At 41.6% G+C, this 21,971-nt stretch overlaps 1 protein-coding gene across 3 annotated transcripts in view; it reads left to right on the forward strand.

The window, feature by feature from the left end:
• The window catches only part of ARHGAP18 (Rho GTPase activating protein 18), a 131,013-nt gene that overhangs the window by 42,453 nt on the left and 66,589 nt on the right, over positions 1-21,971 (forward strand). The gene's annotated exons all lie outside the window — the stretch shown is intronic.

The following is a 21,971-nucleotide window of genomic DNA, read 5'->3' on the forward strand; positions in this document are numbered from 1 at the left end:
CCTCTTGATCATGGTGTATGATCCTTTTAATGTGCTGTTGCATTCTGTTTGCTAGTATTTTGTTGAGGATTTTTGCATCTATATTCATCAGTGATATTGGTCTGTAATTTTCTTTTTCCGTAGTATCTTTGTCTGGTTTTGGTATCAGGGTGATGGTGGCCTCATAGAATGAGTTTCGGAGTTTCCCTTCCTCTTCAGTTTTTGGAAGAGTTTGAGAAGGATGGGTGTTAGCTCGTCTCTAAATGTTTGATAGAATTCACCTGTGAAGCCACCTCCTCCTGGACTTCTATTTGTTGGAAGATTTTTAATCACAGTTTCAATTTCATTACTTGTGATTGGTCTGTTCATCTTTTCTGTTTCTTCCTGGTTAAGTCTTGGAAGGTTATACCTTTCTAAGAATTTGTTCATTTCTTCCAGGTTGTCCATTTTATTGGCATAGTGTTGCTTGTAGTAGTCTCTTAGGATGCTTTGTATTTCTGCCTTGTGTGTTGTAACTTCTCCTTTTTCATTTCTAATTTTATTGATTTGCGTCCTCTCCCTCTTTTTCTTGATGAGTCTGGCTAATGGTTTATCAACTTTGTTTATCTTCTCAAAGGACCAGCTTTTCGTTTTATTGATCGTTGCTGTTGTTTTCTTTGTTTCTATTTCATCTGTTTCTGCTCTGATCTTTATGATTTCTTTCCTTCTGCTAACTTTGGGTTTTGTTTGTTCTTCTTTCTCTAGTTCCTTTAGGTGTAACATAAGATTGTTTATTTGAGATTTTTCTTGTTTCTTGAGGTAGGCTTATATAGCTATAAACTTCCCTCTTAGAACTGCTTTTGCTGCGTCCCATAGGTTTTGGATCGTCGTGTTTTCACTGTCATTTGTCTCTAGGTATTTTTTGATTTCCTCTTTGATTTCTTCAGTGATCTCTTGGTTATTTAGTAACGTATTGTTTAGCCTCCATGTATTTGTGTTTTTTACGTTTTTTTTCCCTGTAATTCATTTCTAATCTCATAGCATTGTGGTCAGAAAAGATGCTTGATATGATTTCAGTTTTCTTAAATTTACTGTGGCTTGATTTGTGACCCAAGATGTGATCTATCCTGGAGAATGTTCTGTGCGCACTTGAGAAGAAAGTGTAATCTGCTGCTTTTGGATGGAATGTCCTATAAATATCAATTAAATCTATCTGATCTGTTGTGTCATTGAAAGCTTCTGTTTCCTTATTTATTTTCATCTAGGATGATCTGTCTATTGGTGTAGGTGAGGTGTTAAATCCCCCACTATTATTGTGTTGCTGTCGATTTCTTCTTTTATAGCTGTTAGCAGTTTCCTTATGTATTGAGGTGCTCCTATGTTGGGTGCATATATATTTATAATTGTTATATCTTCTTCTTGGATTGATCCCTTGATCATTATGTAGTGTCCTTCCTTGTGTCTTGTCACATTCTTTATTTCAAAGTCTATTTTATCTGATATGAGAATTGCTACTCCAGCTTTCTTTTGATTTCCATCTGCATGGAATATCTTTTTCCATCCCCTCACTTTCAGTCTGTATGTGTCCCTCGGTCTGAAGTGAGTCTCTTGTAGACAGCATATATATGGGTCTTGTTTTTGTATCCATTCAGCAAGCCTGTGTCTTCATGTTTTAGGTAATTATCGATATGTATGTTCCTATTACCATTTTCTTAATTGTATGGGGTTTGTTTTTGTAGATCCTTTTCTTCTCTTGTGATTCCCACTTAGAGAAGTTCCTTTAGCATTTGTTGTAGAGCTGGCTTGGTGGTGCTGAATTCTCTTAGCTTTTGCTTGTCTGTAAAGCTTTTGATTTCTCCAACGAAACTGAATGAGATCCTTGCTGGGTAGAGTAATCTTGGTTGTAGGTTCTTCCCTTTCATCACTTTAGGTATATCATTGCACTCCCTTCTAGCTTGTAGAGTTTCTGCTGAGAAATCAGCTGTTAACCTTATGGGAGTTCCCTTGTGTGTTATTTGTCATTTTTCCCTTGTTGCTTTCAATAGTTTTTCTTTGTCTTTAATATTTGTCAATTTGATTACTATGTGTCTCAGCGTGTTTCTCCTTGGGTTTATCCTGTATGGGACTCGCTGTGCTTCCTGGACTTGGGTGGCTGTTTCCTTTCCCATGTTAGGGAAGTTTTCAACTATAATCTCTTCAAATATTTTCTTGGGTCCTTTCTCTGTCTTCTCCTTCTGGGACCCCTATATTGCGAATGTTGTTGCATTTAATGTTGTCCCAGAGGTCTCTTAGGCTGTCTTCATCTCTTTTTATTCTTTTTTCTTTATTCTGTTCCACAGCCGTGAATTCCACCATTCTGTCTTTCAGGTCAGTTATCTGTTCTTCTCCCTGAGTTATTCTGCTATTGATTCCTTCTAGTGTAGTTTTCATTTCAGTTATTGTATTGTTCATCTCTGTTTGTTTGTTCTTTAATTTTTCTAGATCTTTGTTAAACATTTCTTGAATCTTCTCGATCTTTGCCTCCATTATTTTTCCAAGGTCCTGAACCATCTTCACTATAATTATTCTGGATTCTTTTTCTGGAAGATTACCTATCTCCATTTCATTTAGGTTTTTTTCTGGGGTTTTATCTTGTTTCTTCATCTGGTATATAGCCCTCTGCCTTTTCATCTTGTCTGTCTTTCTGTGAATGTGGTTTTTGTTCCACAGGCTGCACGATTGTAGTTCTTGCTTCTGCTGATGAGTCTCATTTCTGAAACCAGCTTTGTCATTGTCAGTAATCTGCTGGGAGTGTAATCACTTAACCTCTCAGGGCCTCTATATTGTCAAAGGCAAAATGAGGGGGAACAGTAGAACTGTGTCAGTACTTCTCAGTGGGGGCAGTATTACCCTCTTAAGGGCGTTTTGCAAATTTGTGAGGATGTTTTATGTTGTCTCATTGTTTGTGGGGCAGGTTCCAGTTGTGTCAGACATCATACAGTTTCAGGACAGTCCTGCCAAACGAGGAATTATGTGGTGTCCGTCATTCCTTTAGAATGACCCAGTTGGCGTTCCTGACGGATGTCATGTAAAAAAGTCTCATCTCTGCTTATCTTAGAAGGGTGAGCGGCTTAGTAGTCCACAGCAGAGCAGAGCAGTGGGGGGAAGCCCTAAAAAAGTAGAAGCTATAACTTCACACTCATTGTTCTTAGCTGCATCTGGGTGATCCTCCTTTTGATGGGAAGTAGGTGGTATAGGAGACTTTTCAAACCATTTAGCTACCCACCAATGTGTCCCTCTCTTCTAGAAGTTTATTTTGTTATAAAATTATGACACAGTGCCATCACCCATCATTCGTGTGAAGGTCCTCTATCAGAGTACAAGAAAAATTGACCCGTGATGCGCGACCTTCCTTTTTATTTCAGTAGGTGCACTGTTTGCCACTTCGGTTTTTAATTGGAGAGTAGCTCTATCTTTCACTTGTAATCTTGTCTAATATATTAAAGCATATTGAAAATATTAAAACTGAAGTGATTATAGACATCGGCCATATGAGAAAATATGAATGTCAAAATAATGAGACATCCTTTAAAATGTAATGTGGGGGCTTCCCTGGTGGCTCAGAGGTTGAGAGTCCGCCTGCCGATGCAGAGGACACGGGTTCGTGCCCCGGTCCGGGAAGATCCCACATGCCGCGGAGTGGCTGGGCCCGTGAACGATGGCCGCTGAGCCTGCACGTCCGGAGCCTGTGCTCCACAATGGGAGAGGCCACAACAGTGAGAGGCCCACATACCACAAAAAAAAAAAAAAAAAAAAAAAAAAAAAAAAAAAATGTAATGTGGGATTTCTTAGGTTTACATATTTTTAAATTTTTTTTTAAAGTTGGTTTTAGACCAGAGAAAGTTTGAACTTAACATCCAATATTAATGCTCACTGTGGGCACAGATGAAATTCTGAGGGCATATTTTGGAGTCAAATTGAAGGGGAATTTTAATAAAAACTGTCCTTATTTCAGCCTAGAAAAAGGTGCTTTATTGGAAGCATTATTGCTTAAGTAGAAAAATTAGAGAAAGTTTGAAAGAGAGATGTAAAATCAAGTGAAAATCAAGTTGTTACTGTAACTTGTATTTGTGGTGCTTAATGGGGACTGAGACTAAAATTTTGGTGAGATATTGAATACATTTGGCATAACTTTAATAATATTTGTTCAGTCTAGAAAATTTAGTTAATATTGGAAAGCACAAATAAAAAAGCCCAATAAATTGCCTATGAAACCAGTGCCTGAAGATAGTTACATTAACATTTTGGTGCATATTATTTTAGTCGTTTTTTTTTTTTTTTTATTGCTCTTTATAAACTGCCAGTTAAACATGAAGCCCAGTAGATGGGCTCCCGGGGGAGAGGAAGGACTGGACCCTCCTCTCCAGGAACCCACAGCTTGTACTGCAGCCCGTCGTGTGATTGCTTTATTTCTCTGGACTTGAGCCACTCGCAGTGGTGGTGGTGGTGGTGCTGGTGTTGGTGGTGTTGCTATTTGTGGAATCATAGTCCGCGTTTCTTGAGTATCTACTCTTCAGTATTCGGCCCTTTATGTAGTTATTTCCAATCCTTATAACAGCCCTGTAAGGTAGGTACTGTTACTTCATTTTACAGATAAGGAAAGGGATGTTCCAAAAGGTTAGGTGATTTGGCCAAGGCTCCACGTGCAGTGAGTGGCAGGGTTTAGACTCAAAGCCTTCATTTGTCCCTGCAGCGCCAGACTCTCAGGGCAGGGGTTCCATCAGAGGTGAGGACTGCGTCATTTGCTGGTGGGCCTTAGGGAAGGTAGGGAGGGTGCGAGGTTGGGTGGGGACTATGTAGATGAGGCTCTTGGGGTGGGAAAGGTGCCTGGGCTGAGGTGGGCTTGGCAAGCCAGTACTGTTCGGATGGGTTGGGTCCTTGATGACAGAAGTGGGAGATGGGCCTGAGGCCAGGTGGGGAAGGCAGATGGGGCAGAGCTCAGAGGGTCTTGAGTGACAGCCTGGAGGGCCTGGGGACCTAATGAACCAGGCTGCTCCTGTACTGTCTGATTTTATGGTTTACAAAGAGATTTAAAGGAGAATTTGGAGGTGATGAGACCTGTTGAATTCACAGAAGGTTTTTGTATATTTAGTGGTGAATATTTGGATAAACTGATGGTTGGAGACTAACAGTTAAAGGTGCTTTTACATGCAGTGATAACCTTCTTCAATAAAAGAGGTGGTTCTGAAATAAATGACCACTGAAAACAGTGGGCTGATACCACGTCCCGGCTTGGGAAGCACAATTCTCTGTTTCCAGTAAAAGACTATTTGAATGAGGGAAAATGAATAGAAGCAAAACCAAATAAGCTTGTCACACGATGATAATGACAAAAGGAAGGAAGGTAGTGACAAGCGAACTTCAAATATCTGTGGTATTTGTAAGTTGTGGACTTGCTTGAATTCCCAAGGTGCATATGAAGTACATTGGAGAAAAGAGATGGGCACTGTTCTGAACCTCATTCGTCATATTTCGTTTTTTTTTTTAAGATGTTGGGGGTAGGAGTTTATTAATTTATTTATTTTTGCTGTGTTGGGTCTTCGTTTCTGTGCAAGGGCTTTCTCTAGTTGTGGCAAATGGGGGCCACTCTTCATCGCGGTGCGTGGGCCTCTCACTGTTGTGGCCTCTCCCGTTGCGGAGCACAGGCTCCGGACGCGCAGGCTCAGTAGTTGTGGCTCAAGGGCCTAGTTGCTCCGCGGCATGTGGGATCCTCCCAGACCAGGGCTCGAACCCGTGTCCCCTGAATTAGCAGGCAGATTCTCAACCACTGTGCCACCAGGGAAGCCCCCTTCCTTCTTCTTGATGGAAAGGGTACCCCTGACGCTATTCCTCCTCTTGCTTTTCCACTGTTTCCATTGTTCTGTTGTCTCACCACCCTCCTCTCCTTTCTTGTTTCCAGCCCGTTCACACCCGCATATTTCTGACTGCCTGCTAACCCTCCTTTTCCTGGCTGAGAGCCCAGGCAGCATTATCAGCACCCCCCGGCTTCGCCAGGAGCCTGCCGGGAACCACTGAGGTTCTTGTCAGCTTCTCTTGCCCTTCACATATGTATTGCCTTCCGCTTGCCTGATCCTGGCCAGGGGATAACAGCCTGTACCGTGCTAGATACTCTGGATCTCAGTAACTGTTTCCTGAAGGAGTTCATTACTCACTGGGAGAAGAGAACCCTTCATGGGAGGACTTCCTCTTTAGGTATCTCTGGATTCAAAAAAATATCTATATGTATATTTTTCATTTCTTTTTCTGTAGACCTGGTTGATGCCTGACTCAATATTGTAGGCTTATAATTATTTTAAATTTACAAGTGTTCTGTGCAGAAAGCATTTATTAAAGACATATTAAGACTTTCGGCTTATGGGCCAAATAGGGTGGTAGTTCAATTCTGTCTATCCCTGAACAGCATTAAGAGATATCAGAGTTCTGGGCTTTCCTGGTGGCGCAGTGGTTAAGAATCCGCCTGCCAATGCAGGGGACATGGGTTCGAACGAGCCCTTGTCCGGGAAGATCCCACATGCTGCGGAGCAGCTAAGTCTGTGCATCACAACTACTGAGCCTGCGCTCTAGAGCCCTCCAGCCACAACTACTGAAGGCCGCGCGCCTAGAGCCGGTGCTGCACGACAAGAGAAGCCACTGCAGTGAGAAGCCCGCACACCGCAATGAAGAGTAGCCGCTGCTCACCACGACTAGAGAAAGCCCGTGCGCAGCAACGAAGACCCAATGCAGTCAAAAATAAATAAATAAAATAAATTAAGAAAAAACAAAAAAGGAGATATCAGAGTTCTGAAAATGTCACCATGAGTTTTGAAAACATTGAGCAGTAGTGCCCACAAGATGGGGATGTTATTCCATGGCGGCAGTGGCGGGGGGAACCAGCTTTTTTTTTTTCTTGGTAAAATTGGGGTAGTGTGGGATTCCCCACTTTTCGAAATAGGAAGATAGTGGGTTTGTTTTAATCTGAAAATAAGGAGCAATAATGCTTCTATAAGATGATTTTAATTTGTAAGTGCTTCAATATTTTGTGAAATTTGTTGGCATTGGTAACTTTCCCCATCCTATGTGGGAGTTTGAATCTTTTTCTTAACAAAGGAATATTTGTAGATGAATTAGGTATTCGACCTGCAATATAAAAACTATGTGTCATCCCAGATTTAAGGGAAAAGGTATTAAGCATTGGCAAAGAACAGGAAATAGGCTTCTAACAGGTATGGAAGAAAAGGATGGTGTTCCCTGTCAACAAAGAATTATAACCCCATTTGTGGGTTGAGATATACACACATGAAATGATTAGTGAACCAGGCAGTGTTATTTATAACCGTATATGCATTTGTTTTTAATCTCTACCCTGTGGATTCCACAAAGGATTTGTGTCTGTTTGTATATGAGTATGTATAGACAGTGTGTACATCAATTTGTAATGAGGTGCCTTGTAAGAGAATTAGCGGGAGAAGGGAGGAAGCAGGCATTGGAGTCGGGGGGAAAGGCTTCCCAGAGCAGGGAGCCTTCCAGGATGGGGCTGAACTGCCTGGAGAGGGCTGGGGCCTTCTTGGTGAGGGAAGACACATGAGCAAGCTAGTAGATGCTCCAACGGATATATATATACAGGTGACCCTTGACCAACACAAGTTTGAATTGTGTGGGTGAATTTTTTCAATGGTCAATACTACCTGATCTGCAGTTGGTTGAATCCAAAGAAACAGAACCATGGTTACGGAGTAACCGCAGATATGGAGGGCTGACTCTAAGCTATACACAGATTTTTGATTGCACGGAGGTTCGGCAGCCCTAACCCCTGCTGTTGTTCGAGGGTCAGCTGTACAGTCGTAGTGGTGCGGTTGGACACCTGTCATTCTTTCGGCTGCCTGGCATCTGAGTTCCTGTCTGGTTTGGGAAATGCTTTGCTTTCTGAGCTTTGCTTGGAGGCAGAGCCCTCCTCTCGCTGAAAAATAGGGCAGTGCCTAGTGCTGCAGCCCTTGGTGGTGTGAGCTGCGTGGTCTGCTCTTGCACAGTGTCCCTGGGCCACTCCACGGCATGATCTGGGGCATTATTCCTGGCTGTTGGTCATTCTGGGAGCCACCTACTGGGTGACTTTTAATAAAATTCTCTTCTGCTTTGTCAGAGTTGATGTCTGTAACTTGCAGTCAGAAGCCCAGATAGTAATATGCACACATCATTGGGCACTTCCCTTTGTGCCAAGAGAGTTTCATGTGTTTTATGGACATTCAAGTCTCACCACAACTCTGGAAGGAGGTAATGTTGGTCCCCAATTATAGCTGAAAAACTTGAGATTCAGAGAGGCTACGTAACTTGACCAAGGTCACAAGCCAAGCGGAGAGCTGGGATGTGATCCAGGCTTTTCTGACACGGAGACAGATCTTAACCTTTGTGATCTGTCTCCCACCCTCTGAGGAAAGCAGATCGTAACCATTAACTACCTGTATGTATGTTGGAGTACTCTGTTATGAAAAGATTTTCCTCAAAGCACAGTTGAGGAAGGATTTGTCTCTCTTACCTGAGTATCAAAAATAGGATTTGACAGGTACGGATTGTCATGGGTTAGAACATGGGATTAGAAGTGAGGTTTTCTCACCCTTGGTCTGCTTTGCTTTGAGATGTTTGGTACTGGTATCAGGGCAGAGGGCAGACAGTAGATCCTGAAGGGCACGCATGTTTGGAGGAGGGACACGGGGAGGGAAGGGGTGGAAAGGAAAGAAGCTTATCGCAAAGACTCTGTTAGGAGTTCTGCTTGTCACATCTTTAAATTTTTATAACTGCTGGGTATTCTGCCTGGAACAACCTGTACCCAGATATCTGCATGGCTAAACCTCCTCTACCCCCCACTTATTTCAGGTCTCTGTTCAAGTGTCTTATCAGAGAGATCTTCTCCTCCCGCCTCCCTCATTCTCTTAACCCACTTAATTTATTTTCATAGCACTTCTCATCACCTGACAGATTACACATATTTTTATTTTCTCTCTCCTAACTGCTAAAATGTAAGCTCCATGAGAGCAGGGTCTTTGTTTTGCTCACTGCTGGATCTCCAGAATTTAGAAGGTACCTGGCATATAGTAGGTGCTCAGTAAATCATTTTGAGTAAATTAATGAATGTGAGGAAACTGAGGCTTTGAGAGTTTTATATAACTGGCCTAAGATCTCATGGAAAATGATGGAACTGTGTATTAAATTCTGGTCAATGTGACTCCTGAAATCCCTCATGTTCCTTCGTTTGCTAATGACTTTTGCTAATCTGGGAAGATGCCTATATTTGTACATGATTGAGGAAAGAGACATTGCACAGGATTTTTTAGTTAGCAAAGAAAATCTTAGGTAGCTAGCCAACTTTCCTCTTTTACAAATGAAGAAATGACCATGATGCATTGAGAGTTGGTGACATGATCAAAGTAATTCCACTATTTACTGATGGAGAAAGACCAGAAGCAAGATACCCCATCTCCTTGCTCAGTCCTATCCCTCTGTACCCGCCTGCAGCATTCACTTTCTTCTTGATAAAGTGAGCCCTATCTTGATGCAGAATTCAGATATCATTCATTGGTGATGGGTGTGAAATAGTGGGTCATGTTAATTTAATGCCATAATATTAACGCAGTAAAGCAGAGACTGCAAACCAGATGCCTACAGGGACCAGCCGACAGCATAACAGTCAAGTGGGACCGGTGGGAACTATGGCAAACTGCCTGCCAAGAGAAACATGTTACAAGAGAAAAAGGTGGTAAACCAATCTAAAAATGTTTGAAACACCCTGCTGGCCAAACAAAACATTTCTGCCAGCCAGATCTAGCCTGCAGGCTCCCAGTTTGTGACTGCTGAAGTTTTAGTGTAAATAGCTCTTTTCTTTCCAAAGGAGTAAGTTTCAATAAGTGGGGCGATGTCGGAGAATATGTGAAGTGGTGTCACTGTGGTTAATTGTTCTTTAGCCTAGCCAGAGGATCAGTGGGTTGGGCTGTCAAAGTTCACAGAGAGAAAATAATTATCAATAAAGGAGTAGTTATGGCCCGTCTTTATTACCCTGGTGATAAAGTTGAAGAGTAATGTGTTTTCTCTGTCATAATACCATCTGTCCTCATGGAAGGTACTTGGTTATGCTATTTACTGATTGAGAATCAGGAAATCTTCTTAGTGATTTGGCAGGGCTGTGAACTAGTACCTGTATGTCACTGGGCAGATCACCCAATTTTCTACTTTTTCTAATTCAGTATTCATGTCTGAATAATTAAGGGCTGGACTTTATAAGGCCTAGGAAAGAAAGAATTCAGAAGATCTCATGCAGGACTTAAACCCAGTTCTTTATCTTTGTCTCTAAAACAAACAAAAAACAACAACGGCAACAAAAACCAGTGTTGTCAGAGAGAAGAGAGACAAGATAGACAGGGATTGGATGGTTTGTATATATCACTTATGTCTTTAAGCACACTGATAATAGCAGGGGATTTGCTGTGGTTCCTCTCACTTGCCAGCTGTGAAGCTCAAACAGATTGAGAATGATATGACTTGGTGATCTGTAGGGTCATTTCAGCTCTAAACTCCATCATAACTTGAATTAATGTTCCTGAGGACAGGTTTCAAAGGCTTCTACCATGTAGAGCATGGGTTCTGGAGCTGCGTGGCCTAGGTTGCAGTTTCTCTAAGCCTCAGTTTCCTCATCCTTAAAATGGGGATAATAGTGGTGACTACCTCATAGTCTTGCTGTTGTGATCATTGTTCTGGCAAATTATCAAATGCTCCTTTTATTCTTACCATGGAGCAACTGTATGGTGTAGATAGTAAAAATCAAATTTAATTCACATTTACATTTGAAATAAAGTATAAGAATTTCCCCCTTTTCCCAGCAGATATAGGGCTTTTAAATTTCTTGGTAGAAACTGAGATGTGTTGGAATTAAAAGTTGGCAAGGTTATTTGAACCTTGATATGAGGGCAGTGTGGGTATGAGCTCTCGATATTGGATTGGTACCAATTGATTAAGGCACAGAGGTAAAGATGAATGAATCTTGTATAAGATGGGTGTAGGTCCTGATGTTAACAAAAGAGTTAACTTTTGGATGTGTGGCTGGGTAGATGTGCCTGTGACCCCTCGCACAGTGAAACGGAAAGAAGGCTTGCACGTGTGGTTTTGGTATCCATCTCAAAGGAGATCATCTGATGCAACTTTGCAGTGAAGGGATGAGTTGATTACAGGAGAAGATGTTTTAGTAGCTTTCACGTGCTAATGTGAAGGGCCTCTGCACTGGAAGAACAAGTACACCTCTCCAGATCCATACTGGAGCGTAATTAAGGCAAGAAGATGACAATAGACAAATTGCCTCTATCTACTTCAAAAGGAGAGTGTGGGTTTACACTGAGTATTTGTTCCAAGGAGCCAAGAAGCAGGCATCGTGCCCTGAAGGTCCTTCATATCGGGCTGCCCTGGCTACTGAAAGAGCATCCTGTCCTCATCCGCTGCACTTTCATCTTCTGCCACGTTTGTATTCATGTGCACAGTCCGCCACGTAAAAGCACAGTTTGTTATTCCAGGCTTTGCTTCTGTGACCTGAGGTAAAGCCAGATGAGAAAAATATATATATTGTAAGGCTTTTACGTGGAATGGCAGTTACGCACCCTGGTTTTGAATCGTTTGGCATCTAGCAAGGAGCCTTCAGAGGGTCTTCCGCCTCGGGAGCAGCAGCCTGCACTGGGTTTGAGAGGGACTCTCTTGGTTGCGGGCCTGGGTATGCTGGTCCTGTATGTGGCAACACCAGGCAGCGACGTCAGCATCGCCTGGGAAACAGAGGACACAGCGTGGTGTGTCCAGAGGACACCACGTGGTGGACTTGAAATCAGCTCTAAACAGCTGTTGGATTCTGAACAAAACTTCAGGAAACTTGTTTGCTGGGTGAGCTGGTGGGACGAGGCAGTTGGGATGGGCGGAGGGTGGGGAACAGAGCCTTGCTCGTCCTGTTGCCAGGGAGTGCTTGGAAGCAACAAATGAATCTCACCTTCCTACTTAGCCACAGCTGGAAACCTCCTTGGAAGATGTCTTACTCTCAAGCCCCCTCATTACACAGCTGAGGAGACCGTGGCAAGTAGAGGGGAGATGCCCTGCCTGGTGTGAGGCCAGCCTAGAATCCAGACTGCTTCTGTCCCAGGTTCTGGTTACCTCTGCCCCAGCAAGCAGTGGCCCCGAAGTTTCCAGTGAATTCTGCTTCCACTCACGTCAAATTTGTTTTTCAGCATCCCTGAATATTAAGGCACGTCAGTGCGAATTTATCTGAATCATAAATAGAAGTTCTTTGTAGCTTTACTGTGGATTCACCATTGTGGATCTTTCGTTGTTTTTAAAGGTTTTGTTTCCTTTTTCTCTTCTTCCTCTTCTTCTTGAAGGTTCAGTTTTTATTTAATGTACTTAGCAAGATATCCTGTCTAAAGTTCTTTGTTTTCTGAGAGTAAGCTCTCATAGTCTTTAACTCTCATCTCTATGCTGATGACTTCTAAAATTATCCTGCCTTCAGTCAGTACCTCTTTCATGAGCTACTAATCTAGATTTTCAAATACTTTCAGCAGTTCTTTTCTAATTTGAATGTGCAAAAGGGTCACCTGGGAATCTTGGTAAAACGCGCATTGGGATTCAGCAGGCCTGGGATAGGGTCTGAGATTCTGCCTTTCCCACAAGCTTGATGCCACTGCTGCTAGTCCCAGGAACACACTTTATACCCAGAGGGTCATTAATTAAGGCACAGAGGTAAAGACAGATGAATCTTGTATAAGGTGGGTGTGAGCTCTAGGTATACAGTGTCACCCAAGGGTCTCTAACATATTTCAAATTTAGCAGGTCCAAACTGAACTCATCACATTCTCTGTCCAACCTGCTCTGTGTTCTATATTCCCTCTCTCAGTTAATGATTGTCATGTATCCATCCAAGAACAAACTGTGGAATCATCTTGGTTTCTTCTGTGTCCTCCATCCTCTTTATCTGACTGGTCACCAAGGTCATTTGAGTCTACTGGAGAAAAGCTTCTTAAATTTGTCCTTTCACTTCTGTTTCTGTCAGTGCCCTCTGGATTCAGATTCTTATCATCTCTCTGGAATCCCCTCACTCCAGAGCATCACAGCTCCAGGCTGTCTTACTATTTATTCTTCTTAAAAGTATGTTTCTTAAACACTAATTTGGAGTGACATTTGCTTGTTTAGAAACCTTCCCCTGTCGCATTCCAAGTGTTTCAATATGACAGGCAAGGTCCAGCACAGTTTGGCTCCCTGCAATGCCTAACACCATCTCCCCCGCCCCCAGCTGGTTGCAGTTCCCTGGAAGTCAGTATAATCCGTCTATATCAATCCACTCACAGTTCCCCAGGCTCACTGTGTATCTTTGCTCATATGGTTGCCACTGCCTTGAATGCCTTTCTCATCACGTTCTACCTAGCAGAATCCTGCTCAGCCTTCAAGCCCCAGCTCTTACCACTCTTCTATGAAGTCTTGACCACGTCTCCTCCTTAGAGCTTGTGACTTTTCTAATCTCTGCTTCCATAGCAGTTACCACTTGCAATATTGTTTTGGAGTTCATTGCACAGGTCTTCGTTGCCTACTAAGTCCTAGGCCTATCTTGTCTGAAATACATCTACATTCCATAGTTTAGCATAGTGTGGAATAAAATAGGTTTTCCCTAAATGTTTGCTGAGTCACTGAAAAAGCAAATATCCTGTAGACAGACATGAAATTTTGCATGTTGGAAGTAGGAGGGAATTACATCACTCATACATATTGGGCTCTTTGAGGAGAACCTGCCTGCTGCCTCATTCTTCTGTAGCTGCGCTGTCAGTACAGTAGCCACCAGCCATCTGTGGCGACTGAGCACTTGAAACGTGGTTGGTCCAAACTGAGCTGTGATACAGGCATAAGTTACAGGATTTTGAAGACTTAGAATGAAAAGAAAGCAAAAGATCTCTTTAACGGTTTTTTTTTTTGCGGTACGCGGGCCTCTTACTGCTGTGGCCTCTTCCGTTGCAGAGCACAGGCTCCGGACGCGCAGGCTCAGCAGCCATGGCTCATGGGCCCAGCCGCTCCGCAGCATGTGGGATCTTCCCAGACCAGGGCATGAATCCGTGTCCCCTGCATCGGCAGGCGGACTCTCAACCACTGCGCCACCAGGGAAGCCCTCATTAACAGTTTTTATGGTGATTACGTGTTGCAATGATAATATTTTGGGTATATTGGGTTAAATAAAGTATACCATTAAAATTATTTTTACCTGCCTCTTTTTTAATGTGGCCACTAGAAAAATTTAAATTACCACTGTGGCTTGCCTTTTATTTCAATTAGATAGCACTGTTGTAAAATAACGATCTATTGTCACATTCAAAACAACTCAGGAAGGTTTCCTGCCACCCCCTCCCCCCGATTGTGCTTTTTATTTTTTTTAAACATCTTTATTGGAGTATAATTGCTTTACAATGGTGTGTTAGTTTCTGCTTTATAACAAAGTGAATCAGCTATACATATATCCCCATATCTCCTCCCTCTTGCGTCTCCCTCCCACCTTCCCTATCAATTGTGCTTTTTAACATTCTGTCAAGTATTTAATATTTGTGGTTAAGTTTTCAATTATGAGTTACTGATTTAAAAATAAAATCATTTTTATGAAACTACTACCACTGAGTTCAGTTTTCCAAGTTGTAGTGTCTTTTGATTCTTACTGAGCTACTAAACTAAACCTCAGGAACTTTACCATATCTCACCTATGTTAATGTCACAAATCAATAAAAACTCAGAATGTTTATTTATTTACCATGACCTATGGAGTAATAAGAAATGGAAAATGAGAAAGTTTATTATAAAATTTGTAATCCACGTCTTTAACCCTACTGCCTGCATAGTTTCTCAGTACTTCTGCTGGTTCAAAATCACATCCCTTACCATCATAAAAACCTCCTGCTTAATTAATTTTTCAGTGTTTAAAGCTTAAGGATTCCATAAAAGTCTTTTTTTGAGATGCCTAAAGCACTTGTTTTTCTAATTTTCTGTAGCCATAGAATCCTCTTGCAGTACATTCTTAAGTGGATCTCCAAATAACGTATTTATCAAAGTGTCTAAGGTTGAGGGGAGGGGCAAGTGGGGAGTCCAGACAGGCCCTTTCCATCACCTTAGTTTCTCTTTCTTTAAAAAAAATGCACCTCTGGGAGTTCCCTGGTGGTCCAATGGTTAGGGTTTGGCACTTTCACTCGGGTTCAATCCCTGGTCAGCAAACCGAGATCCCGCAAGGTGTGGCCAAAAACAAACAAACAAACAAAAGGCAACTCCAAGGCAAAGCGGCTGGCTAAATTAAGACATTATACATGAAAAATCAGTGTGAACAGATGAATAGATTAAAATTATGTAATTTTTAGAATTGGAAGAGACTTGAGGTATTCTTCTTCTTGTTATAGGGTGAATTTTATGTGATGCTTACACAGTGAACAGTAGGGCTGGAGATAGGCCAACTTCTTCCGTCTTCCAGTAGAATCTTCTTTTCTATGCTACCCTGCGATAATAGCCTAAGAAATACTCATTCCTGGGACATTAGTATGGCCAAACAGTGATGATAGCACCTGTGGTGGAGGGTAGGAACCTGTTGGAGATAAAGTGAGGGCATATATACCATGATTTCATGGAGCGGTAGCCCAAAGTGAGGATTAGGTGACCACTTAGGAGGTAGCCGGTAAATGTCAGTCTCTCTTCCCTCTGTACGCATTCCATAGCTTCTTGCAATTCACTGATTAGCGTTTAAAATGGCGCAATGAATTATGCAAAAGCTGTTTCTGCAGGAGGGACTGTCTTGCAGCCTAATGCAGCACAGATGGAAAGATCCTCTTTTAATCATTGTTCCCACAACACTTGGAAGCTTTTTGAGGACTAAGCACTCAGAAGTGGAAGTGAATGGGCTTCAACAGTAAGTGGATTCCTTCTGCAGAGAGGAACTGAAATGTATTTATGATGCAGAAGGTTGCCCTGTGTTTGAATGCTCATCCTTGTCATCTGAGATTCACGCTTAGAAGCCAAACGTCTCTTGAAATACTTGGGTTCGAGATGCTTCCACTGGAGGAATTACTTCTGCCCAGGCTGGCCCAACATGTATTATTATTTTTCTTCAGAAATGGTGGCGAGTATTTAAATACCAGTTCACTCTGTTCATGAAAATATGCAAATTACCTCTCTTTTTCTGATCTTTAGTCACTACTGAAGAGACTGAATTAGTTAGCATCCCCTTACTTTTATTAGCATAATATTAATGCAGATCATTAGCAAAGGCTTTTTAAAAAAGAAAGCAGAAGCATCCATGGGAAGCAATTCACATGTAAAGCAACAGTGTTTAAGTCCTCAGTGAGGAAGAAGAAACATTTATGATTAGGTTTCTAACTTTGGTATCTGTGCCAAGGGCCACCCACCGCAGCCCAAACAGGCACTTGCTTCTAAAATCACCTTCCCCTTGGAGGTTTCACTTGCAGAGCAAGAACCAATTGGAAAAAGCCCAAAGGGAAAATTTCAGAACAAAGGTGATACACAGTTACCTGTATTATGATTCAGATGCCATTAAGAATGTGTACTATAGAGTATATTTCTAAGACACTGCTTTTTAAAATACAGGAGGAAAAAGTAAATGAATGTTATTCATTGGCCAATTCAAGATATGGTAAAGGACCGACTTAAAACTATTCCCAGCAAAGGGGTTAATATAAAGAGGACACTGGTTAATTCCTTCTTTGCTCAGAGGAAATGGGCTTAAATTAGAGGGAAGTAAAGTTGAATCAAATAACAGGAAGACATTGCTGGCTCTGGGGAGAGCTTTATAAAATTAGAATGAGGTATAGCAAGAGCCTGGAGTCTCCCTTCTTACCTCCTCTTACTGTGTTACAAACATTTTGTACACTTTCTGGCAACTGTGTCTGCCTGTGTCTAACTGGAGTGAGCACTACAGCACCTGCTGTCTGCACCAGTCATTTGCATGGAGCCCGTGCTGCCCTAGCTTGTTGTTTTCCTACGTGTTTTATCTCTTCTCATACCATGTAAACTCTCAGGGATCAGAGTTGAGGCCCTGTGCTGCTTTGGATACCAACATGTATAGTACCTTGCAATGAATGAGGAGCCAGTGTTTGTTGAATGAATGTATGAATCACAACTTGGTTATCTGTTTATTATTATCAAGCAAGAACCTAAGCTCTGTGGCATCATTCCACCAAAACACTGAAGTGTTGACTTCATCCCAATTCCACTGTTTTTTCCAGTGGAAAAAAAAACTTGAAATGGAAAATATACTTCATTATGTAGGTTAATTTCATTATTAAACTATAACCGCAATGATTTTTTAAAAAATAAAATTTAAGTAGGAAATTCTGCCCCATATCATAATGAAGACTGAGGATTAAATGTAGGCATTGATGTTCAGTGAAACTTTCTGTTCACAAAGCTATTGGATTAAGAAATTTATATTCCTGTATTAGATTGGTTGGTATATGCTTAGAGTTTCACAATATTTCTAATAAAAGCTGCATATTTTACTTTATAGAACCAGCTTCAGCAAAACTAAAGTCCTTTATGAGGTGGGAACCCTTAAGAGTTGGCCCTCAAACACCTGAGTTGAAAAAGAAAAACAAAGAGCAAGAAAAAGTTCTAAGTCTTGGATCTTTACTGTGGAGTATCTGACAACCTAGGTCTTTCCGACAGCTTACCCTGACAAGATAGTAAAGGAAGTTCATCTTTTTAAAAAAAAAAATTTTTATTATTTTATTTTTAGAAAACATCTTTATTGGAGTATAATTGCTTTACAATGTTGTGTTAGTTTCTGCTGTATAGCAAATAAAGGAAGTTCATCTTTGATCCCATCATCCTGCCTGGCTACCATGCCCTTGGTGCCCTGCACAACTACCACCTTCTGCCTTAGGGGCACTACATCCTCTTAGTCCTTTCATCTCCTCCTTGTAGTACTTACTCATTCTGTTCTGGTCTCAAGAGGCTCTGTTCTCTAGTCAGTGGCCCAATGGCTAATCTCTTCTGCAGTGTTAGCTTCCTGAGACAACAACTCTTTCTTCCACCTCTTCTTTCTTGGCAAGGAAGGGCATGGGTAACACACTTGGCTGGGATGTGAGTTCCTGGGAGCCTTGGCCAGTTCAGAATGTGGGAGTCAGGAAGGCAACTCAGCAGGTGACCTTTGGGAAAGAATTAGATATCACTCTGTCTGGATTGTTTCTTTGCTGGGACTGGGCAGAAAGGAGAACCATGTAGAGCAGTGGGGATAGCAGTAGAGAGCAAGAGGGGTGGCAGTGGAAAACTGGAGGTGGACGTCCTTGAGCTGGACCTTGATTTAGCGTCAGCTTTTTATAGAGAGCCAACAGCTTGGGTCGTGGCTAGGGAGGGAACTCTCAGGGACACTGGCTTCTTGTGGACTTCTTAGCTTGTTTCAAATTCCCACATGGAATGGCATTTTGGAACGGGATGCCATATTGCTTTTGGCTAAGTGCTCATATTGCTGCCCCATGTAAGTAACAGGTCAGTAGTAGGCTAGCATAAGCTCGGTGATAAGCTGGAGACGGAGGAGCTTCCTAAGAGGACCAAGATAGGAATTCAACTGGGACAGGTTCAGAAACTTCCAGTTTGGAGGATTTAATCCTCCCAGAATTTGATGTCCTGTGGGTGGCATTTACCAGAGCTCAGTGTGCCCGTAACTATGCCAGATGATGTGGTAATGCTAAGGAATAGCATTAGTTATGTTTTCTTATTAATATGTTTTCTTTCCCTTCTGCATTTCCTCCCCTCATTGCCTGTATGTTCTCATAATTCCTTCCCATAAAGCCCTTGCCCATCCCTCATGGTCACCTTAGGTCTCTCTGCCCTCTGAGAACTGTTCCTGTCCTCCAAACAGAGCTTGGTGGCTTTGAGTGAAAACACTCGTTTTCGTGGGATTTTTGTTTAGTTTTGTTTTTCCTTCAAAAGTTAAGGTTAAAGCCCCCACCCCCAGGCAGTACTTTACCATTGGAAATTGCCTTTAGTTTCCCATGTTTTATTTTATATTTCATGTCTCTTTTAGGCTACTTACGTTCATATCTGACTTGTGTTGGGTCAGCTCAGATTCTAAAGCATACTAAGAAAAAAGAGGTCTCAGGTAATCTCATTTACAAAGGAAAATTTATCCTGTAATATTCACATCGTCTACTTTGTAACTGACTCCTGAAGACATTTAGTGGAAAATGTTACAGATGGATTGTTTCTAAGCTTGGCTAAATTATTTGAAAAGCCGGAAATTATTTCTTCACCCCCCCCCCCCCCTCAGTAGAGCTGACTTTTAGGACCTGGCTTATAAAAATACTTCCTGGCCTTCAGTACTTATCGGTGGAGCATTATAGCCTTTGAAGGTCACTTGGAGCTATCCATAAAATTACACTTTGCAGCCTAAGTGAAGCAGCTTTCTTTTCTCCTACCCAGGTATTTGCCACACTGTTGCTGCTGTTTTAAATTGTTCTGCTATTACTACTCACCAGCATTACTTTGAAATGATGTAGAAGTGTGTATCCTCTCCCTTTTCATTGTGTAACATAAACACAGACATCCTTTCACTTTTAACATTTTTTTCCAGTGTTTGTCCATAGCGTTCCTTATGCTGTCTGGTGGAAGCTTGGTTTCATGCCCCTGTAGCCCCACTGAGATAGATGATTTCTCTACCTTATTGTAACAAATAATCACAAAGAACCAAAAAGAGTTTAATAATAATGCTCACATCTTTTCCAAAGTATATGCCCATGCATTTAGCTTCAGTTATTATCAAAAGGTTTTTTTTTTAAATCCAACTTTGCCTTGTGTCCACGTTTTTATTGGCATAGGAAAATCGATGTTACTATGTATATAAAGTCTTACAGAAGGGCAAGAGGTTGGCCCATAGAAATAAGTAAAACCAATATTTTATTCAACACTATTCCAATATTAAATTTAAAAAATATTAATGTTCATAGTTTTGTGTTTTATTGACATATATTTTGTTAGTACCTATATGGTGGTAGGTATTATGAATCAATAGCAACCTACTTTATGAATTGGAGGGGGATATCAGAAAACTGTAATTTGTCAATATTTAGTTAGTCAGCGCCCAGAATGAGATTCCTGGCCAACAGTTAAACATCTATCCTGGATCCCAGATCCTGAAGTATATTGTTATGTCTTGTATGTGAGCGAGTTGCACATTGATGAAAATTTATCTATTTGTATTAATGTATTTTTAAGGCATATTGGTGAACTGTAATGCTGAGATTCTAAGCTAATAGAAGGCATGATGGGGACTTTGTGAATGACGAGTTCAAGCATATTAGAGAAGATGGGGAAGACTTTTGGTCTTCATTAGTGAATCCCTTTCTTCATTTCACCTCTGAAAATGTGTTGAGAACTCGATGGATTCCTCAGAAAGAAAAAAGCACAGCCCTGAAACCAAAAAGACAAAAATTTGATTTGTCAAAAGCAAAAAAAAAGAAAAAAAGGATAAAAGGTTGATGACAATTTGGGGTGCTGATAGCTACCTTTGAAGCCTCATGACTGTTGTGAAACAAGAACCAGGCATTAGACGATTGTGGTGAGAAAGCTAGACTCCATCTCGGGAAAGAACAGCCTCAATTTTGGACCAGTGAGTGAGCTGCAGACAAATCCAGGAGGACTGTGACAAACAGTCACGGGCAGAAGGAGGGATCGCAGGATGGGCTGTGGAGGTAACCTCAAATTGTTGAGCTGAATCTATGCAAATGGTTGTTTGGGTGGAGGGTGAGCTGGAGGTGAGTGGGTAGTGACAGAGAGGAAAGGAAATTCTTTCTGGGGAAGGAATGGTGAACCACAGCAGGGCTTGAGACAACGCTAAAGCATAGGTCATGACCCAGAGCCCATGCTGGAGAGTTGTCTGGGCCGCTGGTTCAGTGAGGCACTGGAAAATTCCACGCATGCCTAGTTTCAGTGTCATTTATAATCTATTTCAAGATAAAGGCTTGAGTAGGTTGGTTGAACAGACATCTCTGATAAGGTGCCCAACATACACCAGGCATTCAACAAATATTTTAAAATTTATTTTAGAGATTAAGTTGACAGGATGAAACCAGGGAATGTGGTGGGCTTAACAAAATGTATGCCAGCGCTTGTTTGTGACTTAATATTAGGTACAGTATGATATGAAATTGGCCCTTTCTTTTGTTATGTTTTTATTCCCTCATAAGGAAGGCTGCTTTCAAATTAAACACCCAAGAGTTACAGAGGCATAGAACAATTACCTATTAATTACCTTTTAGGGTTTCCTGATGACTGATTTCTTTACTGTCTACTTTTCATGTCCTTGTTTCATTCCTTTGTAGTTTTGTGCAATTAAATGAGAAACACCTTAGAAATTAAAAGGATGTTGTTGTTTCAGAAGCAGCCATAAATCAGTAATTAATAATTGAACAGTTCCCAAGCATCTGCTATGGCAAATGGATGGCTAAACCCAGGGATACCCAGATGAAAAAACAAACAAAACCCCCCAAACAAACAAGCAAAAAACTCTGCAGATCCTTGCAGCAAGGAACATACAGTGGAGCGGTAGAGATACAAGCATGAGTATCACAGTACAGGATGTGGTCAGGATTGTGGGGAGACTGAAGGAGCGTGGATATGTCTGTCTTTATTCCAACCCCCATGGAGAAAGACACCAAGATATGAAATTGAGTAATGACAGCTGGAAAACAGATCCAGCTGGAGAGCCTATGCTCCGAATGCGAAGTGGCTGCTGGTGTTGAATCTCCAGATGGCTTGAAACTAACCAGAACAAGGAAAGGAGAGAGTTCTGGAGAAGAGCTGTGTCAGGTACATCCAAGTGTCAGGTAGATACAAGTCCTGGCGATGGAGAATTGAGTGGAGTGCATATGCAAACTCAGTTCGATATGCTTTGAACCAGTCTTCCAAGGTCTTGATATTTCATGTCAAGTCCCACTGCTGATCTCTTTACCCTC

This window comes from Lagenorhynchus albirostris, chromosome 12, assembly GCF_949774975.1.
Source record: "Lagenorhynchus albirostris chromosome 12, mLagAlb1.1, whole genome shotgun sequence".
Classification (NCBI taxonomy): Eukaryota; Metazoa; Chordata; class Mammalia; order Artiodactyla; family Delphinidae; genus Lagenorhynchus; species Lagenorhynchus albirostris.